General features: G+C 44.1%; 1 long non-coding RNA gene across 1 annotated transcript in view; it reads right to left on the bottom strand.

Moving 5' to 3' along the window:
• LOC123603290 overlaps positions 1–13933 on the bottom strand; it is a 41184-nt gene that overhangs the window by 6791 nt on the left and 20460 nt on the right. The window contains exon 2 of the long non-coding RNA XR_006714817.1: positions 11638–11767. This is a non-coding gene — a long non-coding RNA (uncharacterized LOC123603290). The remainder of the gene's footprint in view (positions 1–11637; positions 11768–13933) is intronic.

Here is a 13933-nt window from a genome sequence, read left to right as displayed (position 1 = left end):
TGTGTCTTTTATCTTGTAGATATACTATAATTTATTTGATCAATGTCCTGTTGTTTCTAATTTTTTGCTTTTATAAGTAACTCTGTGATAAAATACCGTTAGACATTAAACTTTGAACACACATCTGATTATTTCCCTAGCCCATTTCCTAGAAAGGGAATTGCGGGATGGATAGGTGTATTAGAGTGTTACAAGTGACAAAAAGCTAAGTGGAACCTAACTGAGTAACAACAGCAAAAGGAAGGCATTGGCCCACATGGCTAGGACCTTGGGGGTGAGGAAGGCACATCTTGTTTCAGGAATGACTGGATCCAGGGGCTCAAACCATGCTGCCTGGACACTGTCTTGCTCTGTCTCTGAGCGGTACTGTCTCCAGGTAAACTTCAACTACAATCCACCACCTTAGCAACCACAGTGGAAAGGAAGCTTTCTTTCTTGATGTTTAAAGCAAAAGTTATGTCCTTTACTGACCTGAGTCTTTTGCTTATCCCTGGGGTGGAGGTGGGGTGAGTGAGATCAGCCCCACCTAAAGCATGTGGACTATGGGAGAAAGTTGGTGGTTCCTTATGGAAATATCAGAGTACCATTATCAAAAGAAGAGGTGGGGGGCGCCTGGCTGGCTCCGTCAGCTAAGCATCAGACTCTTTATTTCGACTCAGGTCATGGTCTCACGGGTCATGAGATGGAGCCCTGAGTTGGGTCCTGTGCTGACAGTGCAAAGCCTGCTTGGGATTCTCTCTCTCTCTCTCTCTCTCTCTCTCTATTTCTCTCTCTCTCTCTCCCCTTCTCTGTCCCTCCCCCACTCACTCAAGGGTTCTCTCTCTTTCTCTCTTTCTCAAAATAAATAAAATACACTTTAAAAAAAGGAAGACGAGGCAGGGATGCCAGGCAGGCATGGTCACTTCCCCAGCAGTGTCCAGGAAGGTTCATCTCCCCAACAGTCTTTCCTGTTTTCCAGTTAGGTAGGTAACAATGACATCCTGCTTTATTTTGCATCAAAAACTATTTGTTTATTGGCCAGTTGCAATCTTTCTTCTGTGAACTCATTTAAAAAATGAGCACCTTCACCTTCTCATGTCGATTTCTTAGTGTGCACTTGTGTGTTGAGTGTCACACACAAGAATCTGTCTGACCTTTCAGAGCTGCCCGGGCAAGTCTGCCTGGGTCACTGAGGCTTTAGGATCTGAGGCATTTTAAGATCTGCCATGCAAGCCCAGCTCTTGGTGACTGTCAATGTGTTTTATTTGGTTATTTTTCCAGATATCTTGTCAAGTTCCGAAATAAAAATCCCCTTGTCACTCTGATTGGAATTATATTAAATTTATAAATGTATTCAAGGCGAACAGCCTCTTGACAATATCCAGTCCTCACCCCAAGGCATACTCTTTCATTAAAGGTTTGACATTTTCTGTTTATATTTTTGTTGCTATTATTAATATAATACATTTATATAACACCCATTTTATGTAATCTGGGTTTTTTAAACTAACATTTTGAAGCTGTTAATTTTTTTAAGTGTATTTATTTTGAGAGAGAGTACGCGTGTGCTTGAGAAGAGGGGAGGGGCAGAGACAGAGGGAGAAAGAGAATCCCAAGCAGGCTCTGGAGCCTGACATGGGGCTCAATCCCACAAACCATGAGATCATGACCTGAGGTGAAATTAAGATTGGGATGCTTAACCGACGGAGCCACCCCAGTGCCCTTCAAAGCTATTGATTTTTATATACTTATAACTGACCTCTTTACTTGTTTTTTATGTAAATGATCATGTGATGTGCAAATAATAAATTCAACACCTTTCTAATAGTCCCGCTTTACTTCTTTTTCTTGCTTTGCAATAACTGGAATTTGAGGACCAATGTTAAGTAGTAATGGTGATAGTTTTGACCTAATATTAGTGGGAATACTCTAAGCATTTTTGAAGATACTAGTTTGGGATAGTTAAAAAAAGCAGTCTTCTAATTCTTAATATAATAGGGTTTTGTGTGTGTGTTGTTGTTTGTTTTGTTTTATTTATTTTTTTTACTTTGTTTTCAATGTTTATTTATTTTTGAGAGAGAGAGAGACATAGGGTGAGCAGGGGAGGGGCAGAGAGAGAGGGACACACAGAATGTGAAGCAGGTTCCAGGCTCTGAGCTGTCACAGAGCCCAACATGGGGCTCGAATTCATGAACTGTGAGATCATGACCTGAGCCGAAATCAGACGCTTAACCGACTGAGACACCCAGGGGCCTCTTTTCCTCCCCAACTCTTATTCCACAGAGAGGTTTTCCTCGGGAGCTATGTTCCCTTCTCTTCATGTCACAGAATATTTTAATGGTTCCTGTGTTGTTGGTTTTTTTCTGCCTTTCCACCTTTGAAAATTGAGAGACAAGCATCTTATTAGGCCCTGAAACAAGGTAAATGATGACTCTCTTGGGATCCTGTCACCATCTCCTCCTGTCTACCAGATGCTAAGATGCTCTTCTCCTATCTTAATTTCAAGGCCTCTTTGACCCTCGACCTCAGGGAAAAAGGAAGGGCTCAGGGTTATCAGCTCATGAGCAGACACTGTGACCCCAAGTGTTTGATGATGCACCTGGGCCAGCTTTCTCTGAGGCCCGTGAGACTAGCCTGGGGGGCCCCAAGTCCCTGATATAGCCTCCTTTATTGCTGTACCTATTCTCAGAAAGGGTTCCCCTTCCCCCTAGGGGACTCACTTGTAACTATGGGCCTCCTGTACAACTGTTCTTTAAAGGTAAAAGAGATTCCAAATGTAGTGATTACCCAGGTCTATTTTCACCTTTCATTTATGTTCTTCCTAAGTGAGTGGAGGGTGGGGGTGGGAGTGGGGCGGCGCCTGGGTGGCTCAGTTGGTTAAGCGTCTGACTCTTGGTTTTGGCTCAGGTCACGATCTCACAGTCCATGGGATTGAGTCCTATGTTGGGTTCTGTGCTGGCAGTGCAGAGCCTGCTTGGGACTCCCTCTCTCCCCTCTCTCTCTGCCCCTTCTTGCTCACGCTCTCTCTCTCCCTCCCTCTCAAAATAAATAAACATTAAAAAAAAAGAACATATTAGTGGGATCCAGGATCTCCTATAATTCTTCTAGAACTCTGCTTCCTGGGGAGAAGGCACGTCAGGATATCCTGGACCTCTTCCTTCAAGATGGACTACTTGCTATAGTCCAGTAAAAATTCTTCAACATTCCTTTATTTATTTATTTATTTATTTGTTTGTTTGTCTATTTATTTATAAAAAAGAGAGAGGTGGGGGGAGAGAGACAGAGAGAATCCCAAGCAGGCTCCACACTGTCGGCACAGAGCCTGATGTGAGGCTTGAACCCACGAACCGTGAGATCATGACCTGAGCTGAAGTTGGCCCCTTAACTGACAGAGCCACCCAGGCACCCCTCAACATTTCTGAAATGTGGCATTGATGCTCATTACTGTGTTGTATTCCCTTCTTTCAGGAACTGGGGGCACAAGGTGGGGTGGAATTCGATGTTAGCATTCAGAGTCGCTATCTTATCCAAAAGTACCAATCATTTCTTCTTTTTCTTTCCTAACTTACAGAAAAGGTCTTTAGGTTTAAATCATAGCATTAAAGATCTTCATAACATTTTGAGTTCTGAACATGTCTGGAGAAAGGGCCTACTCACATAAATACACTATCCTAACCTAATTGCTTCAGCACACAGGGAGACAGACAGAGTAGCATTGTCTCTATTTTTGTTAAGATAATCTTGGGATTTCTTTACTCCTGTTCTGTTAGGGGGAAAAAAATCAGCTCAGAGAAATCTGAACGCTTCCCAAAAATAATACCCAGCTGAAAATTCCTTTTGCTACAGTTGTCTCAGGAAGCAGAGCAAAAGGCTTTCCATTTCCTAGCAGGTCCCTCGAAGGTCAAAAGCACAGGGAATGTTTTTCAGGCCATCTTGTTTGCTTTTGTTCTCACTCGCCCTCAGATCCCCCTGGGAACACCAGACTCTAATAAGCAAAATAATCTAAGGAGTGGAAGAAATAGCAGACACCTTTCAGAGAGGATGCACAGCAACCAGAACACTGACCTTGGGTCAGCCCTGCGCCGAGTGGCTGTTCTGAGCTTTGAAAAGTTCCATCTGTTTAGTAACCAAAATCCAGGGGGAAAAATCGACTGCTCCCAGTAAATGCAAATGAAGTGGCATTGCTAGAGAGATCTAGATAAGATGAGGTTTCCGTTGGTAAGCCAAGTACCACACATCAGGCAGAGTCCGCAATGGAGTGGAACATGTGGTTACGCATACGGACTAAGTCATAAGAAGAGTTCCAGAATTCCACACTGCCACAGGCATCACAGTGGTTTGGGGGTTAATCTAGAAAAGCTTTCTTCGTATTTCCCTTGATGGTCCTTTCCAATACAGTCACTTAACCTTCGTGTGCCTCAGTTCCTTGACTGGTCCCACCTGTTTTCTTACTTCCTTCTGTAAATTTGCTAAGCAAAAGTTGGAATTGTGAGTTCTGGTCATTTCTGCTTCCTGTTATTGCATAATTTGGAAAACTGAGGGTAGAGGGAGGGAGGAAGGGAGAGAGGGAGTGTGTGCATGTGTGTGTCTGTGTATGTGTGTGTATATCAGATAACAAAAAATCCAACTACCTCTAGCAAAAAGACCATCAGAAGAGAAATGTCAGGGCACCTGGGTGGCTCAGTTGGTTGAACGTCCGACTCTTGATTTCAGCTCAGGTTCTTGATTTGATCTCATGGTTCGTGGGTTTGAGCCCTGCATCAGGCTGTGCGCTGAGAGCGTGGACCCTGCTTGGGATTTCTCTCTCTCACCCTCTCTCTCTGCCCCTCTCACATTCTCTCTCTCTCTCTCTCTCTCTCAGTAAATAAATAACTGGAATTGAAATAAAACCTTTAAAAAAATAAATTTTAAAAATGTTTTAAAAAAATTTTTTTAAAAGAAAAGAAATGTGTCACCCTGGGATGAGCAGCATAGCTGGTCTACGTGGGTCTCTGTAAGATCTTTATGTTTCCCCCACCCCAATGCATAAACAAGAATATTTTGTTTTGCCATACTCTAGAACATTAATAAGTAAATGTCATCATGCTTGATAATACCAATATGTTACTAAATAAGCATATTTTTAAAATTTAAAGCTAACACTGAAACTTGAAAATATACGTGAAATCAGTTCCGTCCATACAACAAGTGATCTTACAATAGCCTGAAGCATGATTTCTTTAGCAAAATCATCCATAAGTTTTGCAAATTTCAGTCGTTTGAGCTACTGTGTTGTAGGAATTCTAACAATTCTAACAATATCTACGATATTGTTGCCCTTCCTTATCTTCCCCCCACCCCCCCAGACTTCCTTGATAATATGAGTCACCTGAAGAACATAACGGGTGCCTGGATCACCCAGGATCTGGTGCTCAGCATGGCAGAGAGCAATCTGTAATTCTCAACATCCACCAATGCTGGTTAAGCCCCTGTGCGTTCGTCCTTTGTTCTCAATACAAAAGGTGGCTGAGAACAATGCCTTGCAGCGTGTGAGCTGGGCAGGGGCTGGCATTAAAGACAATGCATCCTGGTGGGCAGGGAGAATATTTAGGTAAGAGAGATACGAAGCTGGTTAATTTGTCAAATCCTCCCTCCTACGACTCAGCGTGAGTATAAAAGATTTCTGCCTATTGAGCTATCATTTCTCAGGAGTGCTGAACTCCATTTTCCTTTTTTTTTTTTTTTAACTTTTTAAATGTTTATTTATTTTTGAGAGACAGAGCACAGGCAGGGGAGGAACAGTGAGAGAGGGAGACACCGAACCTGAAGCAGGCTCCAGGCTCTGAGCAGTCAGCACAGAGCCCGACGTGGGGCTCAAACTCACAAACCATGAGATCATGACCTGAGCCGAAGTCAGACGCTTAACCAGCTGAGCCACCCAGGTGCCCCTGAATTCCATTTTCTTACATCTTCTTTGCGTTTTAATTTGTGGTCCTGGAGGTACCCACAAATTAACAAAATAGCACAGCACTCAAAACAGTTGTGCATGCTGACTGGGAAGGATTTTGCAATACTAAACAATTCAACTCTTCAACTACACCTGTATACGGAATATTCTTTTCAACGTTTATTTATTTTTGGGGGGACAGAGAGAGACAGAGCATGAACAGGGGAGAGGCAGAGAGAGAGGGAGACACAGAATCGGAAACAGGCTCCAGGCTCTGAGCCATCAGCCCAGAGCCTGACGCGGGGCTCGAACTCACGGACGCGAGATCGTGACCTGGCTGAAGTCGGACGCTCAACCGACTGCGCCACCCAGGCGCCCCCGGAATATTCTTTTCAAAGGCACTACGTGGTGTTATTCTAGAAATGCATAGATTTAAAAAAAAAAATTTTTTTTTTTTAACGTTTATTTATTTTTGAGACAGAGACAGAGCATGAACGGGGGAGGGGCAGAGAGAGAGGGAGACACAGAATCGGAAGCAGGCTCCAGGCTCTGAGCCATCAGCCCAGAGCCCGACGCGGGGCTCGAACTCACGCACCGTGAGATCGTAACCTGAGCTGAAGTCGGACACGCAACCGACTGAGCCACCCAGGCACCCCGAAAAATAAAAATAGTTAACAAAATTACGCTGAATTTTCAAAAACAAACATTTTGGCTTTACTTAAGTAATTTCCATTTAACGTTTGATATTCATTTACTAGATTTACATTGCCAGGGTGCCTGGCTGGCTCAGTGGGTAGAGCATGTGACTTTGGATCTCAGGGTTGTAAGTTCAAGCCCCATGTTGGGTATAGAGATGACTTAAAAATAAAGTCTTTAAAAAAATATATTTAGGGGCGCCTGGGTGGCGCAGTCAGTTAAGCGTCCGACTTCAGCCAGGTCACGATCTCGCGGTCCGTGAGTTCGAGCCCCGCGTTGGGCTCTGGGCTGATGGCTCAGAGCCTGGAGCCTGTTTCCGATTCTGTGTCTCCCTCTCTCTCTGCCCCTCCCCCGTTCATGCTCTGTCTCTCTCTGTCCCAAAAATAAATAAAAAAAAGTTGAAAAAAAAATTTTTTTTCAAAAAAATATATTTATATTGCCTTTTAATTGTGATAGGTGGTGTTAAGTATTTTAGAAGTAAAATTATTTTGAAAACATATGAAAAGTAATTATTTTGATTTTATATTTAGCTTATTTTTTTGATAAACTCTATTCAGGGGTGTCTGGCTGGCTCAGTTGGTGGTGGGACAATGGCAACTCAGGATCAGCTAGATGCCCCCAAGGGACTGGGTCCTGGGTCTTATTGCTACCAAGGAGACTTGGGTAGCAACACATTAACCTAGCAGTCTTGAGTGGGCCCCTGAGTCCCAGATGGGGAGGATATACCAAAGGGTATTTTAGCATGTCTGCCCATCTATCCTCTTCTGGGGGACTCCTGCTCCAAGATCTAGCCGCTCCTGAATGATCACGTGGTATACCGTATGACCCTGAGTTCCCTGGCCATAACCCACACGGTCAGAGATAGACCTCAGGCCCAAAGGCAACTAATTCCTGGCCTGGTCAGTGACCTATGACTTGTGGCTTGAAAATATGGCTTGAAAATCTGAGCTGGGCCATCAGATTCCTCTTTGAAGATACATACCACACACACCCACACCACACACACACCCCACATACCACATACACACACACCACACACACCCATACACATACACCCATACACACACACACACACACACACACACACACACACCCCACACGAACCACCCGCACGTAGCAGTGGGGCTGAGAAAGAGAAAAAGCTGAGGGGAGCAGCCTCAGTCTCTGCTCTTCTTCAAACCAACGCTCAGTTTTTCTCCAGGGATAAGCCTTTGATCCTAGGGACCCATGGACCCTTGACTGGACAAGCAGGTACATTAATTCCTCATAATCTAATCCTGAATAATCTGACACTATTGATGCACAGTTCTTCTATCTTCTATTAGTACTGGCTCAGACATTGGGAAGACTGAATTTTGGTGCGAAAAGAGAATATTTCCAACGACTGACATCTGGTATTTGGACACTCGGTTTAGCACTCAAATTTAGTCTAGAAATTACAATAGCGTGCCTTATTTCTAACTCTTTGGTTTGTTTCCCTGTTGTTTTTTTTTTTTTTTTAAATCGGAGGAAAACGTTCAAAAATCCAGCAAACTCAGATTAGAGGTATTGCTAGCCAAGTATTTATTTCAAGTTTAGATTATCAAAATCAATTTTGCTAATAGGATCTTAATATTCTAACATGTTAGAGAAGATTAATTAGGAAGGTTTAAAATAACACTGCTGAAGCCGTCTTGGCTGGAACCTGTGTCCAGCACTGGGCTAGTTAGACAAGTTTGGCCATGGAGTGCAAGGAGGCTCAAGTAGGGAACTAGAGGAGTCTGTCCCTGGGACTCCATTAGTATAAAAGTTGTTGCACAAACGTTTCCCCTACCAGAGGACAGGGTATTGGAAGCGGAGAGTTTATTATTTTTTTTTTCAGTTTATTTATTTTGAGAGAGAGAGAGAGAGTGAGCAGGGGAGGGGAGGAGTAGAGAGCAAGGGAGAGAGAGGATCCCAAGCGGGCTTCTCAGGCAGTGCAGAACCTGATGTGGGGCTCGAACCCACGAACCGTGAAATCGTGACCTGAGCAGAAATCAAGAGTCGGATGCTTAACTGACTGAGCCACCCCCTTAGTGCAGTGTTGATCTGAGCACTGGGGAGAGAGGGACTTCTAGAAGATACTGAAAGAGCTGTTGCCCCTAAGAAGTCTGAAACATCAGGGCATAGGCCCATTGTTTGGATGCTCAGGTGACATGAATGGAGACAGAAAATTGTGCAGGGGTTCCCCTACTACAGCATGTGGGCCTCTGGGCACTGAGGGCAACAGGATCCCTCGGGTACCTCAAGCCTCGTGGGCTGCCCGGGTTGTTTTAAGCGGCTTCACTAGCCTCTGTGTCACGTGACCTCGCTTTGTCCACAGTCTACACATCTAAATGCTTGTCCAACTTGTTCTTTATTTTTTTCAGCTCCTACTGTCACACGTATCCCAAAATGTTACTTCTCTACTTACTGCTGTGATCTCTTATCAGCCTCCCTGCTGCCGTTCATGCCCTCCTACACTCCATGTTCACAATAATAACCAGCAGGAACTTTTAAAAATGGAAACCTCCCAGGGTGCCTGGGTGGCTCAGGCAGTTGAGCATCTGACTCTTGAATTCGGCTCAGTTCATGATCCCAGGGTTGCGGGATCTGAGCATGGAGCCTGCTTAAGATTCTCTCTCTCTCCCTCTCTCTCTCTCTCTCTCTCTCTCTCCCCCTCCCCCCTTCCCTATCCCCCACTCACGCCCTCTCTCTCTCTCAAATAAAAAAAATAAAAGTAAAAATAAAAGTGGAAACCTCCCCTTAATATTCCAATGTCTTCCTGTCTTCCTGTCATCCTTAGCAGGAACTGAAGCCCTCACCCTGGTCTATAAGCCCCGTGTGGTCAGGCCCCTGCCGAGCTCTCCCATATCACCTGCTTTAGCTCTCCTTGCTTGTTTCACTCCATCCACAATGGGCTTTCCTTCTCTTCCTCAAATACCCTGAGCTCCCTCCTGCCCCAGAGCCTTTGTGGAAGCTAGTCCAGCTGCCTAGACTCCTCCTTATATCGACTCAAATCCTACTTCTATCGTTAAGCCTCTTGTGACCTGTCTAAAGCGGCCTGCTCCCTGCTGAAGCCACTTTCTATCACCTCACCGTGTTTTATTTTTTCATTAAATGTGTCACCATCTAGAATCTCCGTGTGTCTCTTTCTCACGCGTTTATTTCCTATCTCTGTCCAGTACAATGAAAACTTCATGACAGCAGAGATTTGCTGCTGTATTGCCAGTACCTAGAATAAGTTTCGGGGCCACAAGAGGTGGTCAATAAATATGCACTGAAAGCACAAATAAGTGAACTCCCTCTTATTTCTATTTCCCACTGGATGCTAAGCCTGCGTGTCTGCATTTTTGCTCCTCGGGCTGTGGAGTTTCCCTCTTCACTTACACTTCCTTCTGGAAATTCCTTTTTTTTTTTTTTTTTTTAAGAAGAAGCTTACATTTTAAGTTTATTTATTTATTTTGAGAGAGGGAGAGAGCATAAACATGAGCAGGAGAGGAACAGAGGGGGAGAGAGAGAGAAAGAGAGAGAGAGGATCCTAAGCAGGCCCCATGTTGTCAGCACAGAGCCCAACACTGGACTCAATCCCACAAACCCTGAGATCATGACCTGAGTCAAAATCAAAAGTCAGATATTTAACCAACTGAGCCACCTAGGCACCCCAATAAATAAGCTTAACAAAAAAAAAAAAAAAAAAAGAACAAAGCCAAAATGCTGAGGGAAGTAGAAATGGAATACCAGAGGGTCTAGGAGGCACAGAGAATGACATCAGAGCCTGGTCCTAAAACAAAGTCTTTAAAAACAACCACCACTACTGAGGCGTGTACAGTATCATCCCATTTATGGGAGGGGCACCTGGGTGGCTCAGTTGGTTGAGCATCCTGAGCATCCTGAGAATCCAACTTCGGTTCAGGTCATGATCTCACGGTTTGTGAGTTCGAGCCCCGCGTCGGGCTCTGTGCTGACAGCTCAGAACCTGGAGCCTGCTTCCGATTCTGTGTCTCCATCTGTCTGCCCCTCCCCCACTCGCTCATGTGCATGCTCTCTCTCTCTCTCTCTCTCTCTCTCTCTCTCAAAACTAAATAAACATTTAAAAACTTAAAAAAAAAAAAAAAACAAAGGGAGAAAAACAAGCCCATATACGAATATATTTGTCTAGGCAAAGGCTGGAAATATATACACTAGGAGGTTAATTGTGGTTATCTCTGGGTAGTGGGACTACGGATGTTTAAAAATATTATTTTTGCTTATCTAAATTTTTAACTTTCTACCATCAACAAGAGTTAGTTTAAGGGGGAAAAAAGCATTTTTATTTTCAAATGTGTGGCTTTTGAAATCAGGCTGGGAAACTTCTCAAATGCTTCACATTTTTAAATGATGCAAAATGTTCCCAGTTACATTTCAAACGTCTGATGTGGCAGTTATAGCCCTGCTGCAGATGTGGAAACGCAAAATTTGTGAGATAAGGTCGTTTTTTTTTTCTTTTTTTAAATGGCTATTTATTTTTCAGAGAGAGAGATAAAGAGAGAGAGAGAGAGAGAGACAGTGTGAGCGGGGGAGGGGCAGACAGAGAAGGAGACACAGAATCTGAAGCAGGCTCCCAGCTCTGAGCTGTCAGCACAGAGCCCGACATGGGGCTTGAATTCACAAACTTCGAGATCATGACTTGAGCCAGAGTCGGAGGCCCAACTGACTGAGCCACCCAGGGGCCCAGAGATAAGGTCATTTCTGACGAATTATTCACAAAGCCCCATTATGTCGAAGGGCCTCTGAAGTCCTCTCAAATTCTAGAAGTTCCATCTGTGAGCTAAAACCTTCAAGCGGTTGCCCTCGTCATCTCTGAGCCTGCAACTAAGTGGAAAGGATTGTGCTTCCTGTCGTTCTGAAAATGTGGGCTGAAGGAGTCACTTGGGAGGGTTGTAAAGATGCAGAATCCTGAGGTGCACACCCCACTATGCTGACCCCGGGTCACTAGGGGTAGAGCCCACAATATGACTTTTAAACAACCCAGTTAGGTGTTTCTGGGACACACTCACCTGGGAGTCACTGTGTTGTTTCTGGCCAAATATGCTTAGTCCCTGTCCTGGACAGGCCTCCTGGGACCCTCACATCTGATCAGCTGATTTCCACTTCAGCTCCACCTCTGCTCCCAAGACTGGTCATAACCTTAGACAGAAGAGAACATGACTGGTATGTAACTGGCATTAATCTTGTTTTGTTTCAAGTAACTACACGTCCTTTGCTTTTGCAAGTCTAGTCTCTCTTGGGAATCTGAGCATTGCCCCTGAATCTTGGGCCTTCATGGTGTCTGTGCTATCTGGAGACTCCTTGATGCCTCCCCTATTACGTCCCAGCCAGGAGTCCTACTGTCTTGCATTGCCTGCTTCCTTGGAGATTCTGCTAATTTGATGACTATCCTCCAGACTGAACCTTCTTTATCTGTGCTCTTATGCAGATCTTCCCCTCTTCCCCACTGGTCCACCCCTACTCATGGACTTTTTCTGTGCTGGTGACTGGGTTTATTTCTAGATGCAAGTCCCATTCTGCTGACTGGATCCCCAAAGATGATGTGAAGGAGACTGGCTGTAATGACGTAGGTTTCTCTTGGGCTGATTCCTCCAAGTTCAACAATGGAGGTTGAATTCATTGGGTCTTATCATTAAGACCTTGCAGTTGGGTCTAATTAGTCTTAGATTAGGATTTTCTGGAAGAAGGAGAAGAGGAAGAAGAAGAGGAAGAAGAAGAAAAAGAGCAAGAAGAAGGTGGAGGAGGACAAGGAGGATGAGGAGGAGGGGAGGAGGAGGAGAAAGAGGAAGAGGAAGGAAAAGAAGAAGGGGATTTCCTGGGTATTATTTTATCTGTACTTATCCTGTTCTCATCTCTTTATAAAACTTTGACTATTACATTCATTGAATTTATCCTCTTGCATAAAAATAATCTGTAGAAAAGCATTTATTACTATAATGTCTATGTCACATTGAAAATCCAAAAGGTGTTTGTTTTGTTTTAAAAGTCAACTCAATCAGGGCACCTACGTGGCTCAGTTAGTTAAGTATCTGACTTCAGCTCAGGTTATGATAGCACAGTCGTGAGTTCTAGTCCTACATCAGGCGAGCACAAGCCCTGCTTCTCTCTCTCCCTCCCACTTCTCTGCCCTCCTGGGATTCTCTCTCTCTCTCCCAATCTCTCTGTCCTTTGATCACTTGCACCCTCCCTCTCTCTCTCTTTCAAAATAAAATAAAAGTCAACTTAAAATCAAAAGTCAATAAAATCAAAGTCTACTACTTTGGAGTCACTAGCTTCTTCGAAATCACTGTAACACTTAAATATGGCTAAAACTCAAATATAGACATTTTGTTCTTTGCAAAGTAATAAATTTCCAACTTGCCAAATAAACTTACCAAGAGCAAAATTTAGGTCTTTTTCCTACAAAAATACAGCACACTAGAATTACCAATACTAGAAAGTTGTTACACGTGGCTCAGTCAGTTAAGCCTCTGACTCTTGATCACAACTCAGTTCTTGATCTTATTTTTGTGAGTTCAAGCCCTGAGTTGGGGCTCCACTTAAGAGAAAGGAAGGGCACCTGGGTGGCTCAGTCAGTTGAGCGACCGACTTCAGCTCAGGTCATGATCTCATGGTTTGTGAGTTCAAGCCCCGCGTCGGGCTCTGTGCTGACAGCTCAGAGCCTGGAGCCTGTTTTGGATTCTGTGTCTCCCTCTCTCTCTGCCCCTCCCCTACTCATGCTCTGTCTTTCTCTGTCTCAGAAATAAACATTAAAAAAAATTTTTTTTAAAGAGAAGAGAAAGGAAGGGAAGGGAAGAGGAAGAGAAGAGAATAAGAGGAAAGAAAAGAGAAAAGAAAAGAAAAGAAAAGAAAAAAGTTCTTAGAAAATTTTAGAGTTCTGAGGTATGGCAGATTGGGTTTTTCAAAGATGGCATGCCCTCCCCCTTCAAGAGGTATTGTCGAATTCCCCCTCCCCTTAAATCTGGGCTGGCCTTCCTGACTTCTTGAACAATAGAATTTGGCAGAAGTGAAATTCTGAAACTTTCAAGGACAGGTATAAGAAGCTTTGCATTTCCACCTGGCTCTCTTGCAAGGCACCCTCTAGGGAAAGTCAGCCACCCTGTAAGCAACTTAACTCCCCTGAGACAGCCATGTGGTGAGGAAGCCCAAGCTAGGCCCCCAAAGGAGATGGTGCTACTGCCCAGCCCCGAGCTGTTCCAGCCATGCCAGCTGGGTACCAGACACGTAAGTAAAAGAACCATCTTGATCATGAGGTAACAAGAAATCAAAGCATATTTTGGACAGTTTTCCTGTTGTTCTTCCCAG

Source organism: Leopardus geoffroyi, chromosome E1 (genome assembly GCF_018350155.1).
Source record: "Leopardus geoffroyi isolate Oge1 chromosome E1, O.geoffroyi_Oge1_pat1.0, whole genome shotgun sequence".
NCBI lineage: Eukaryota > Metazoa > Chordata > Mammalia > Carnivora > Felidae > Leopardus > Leopardus geoffroyi.
This window is presented reverse-complemented; position numbering and strand designations above follow the sequence as displayed.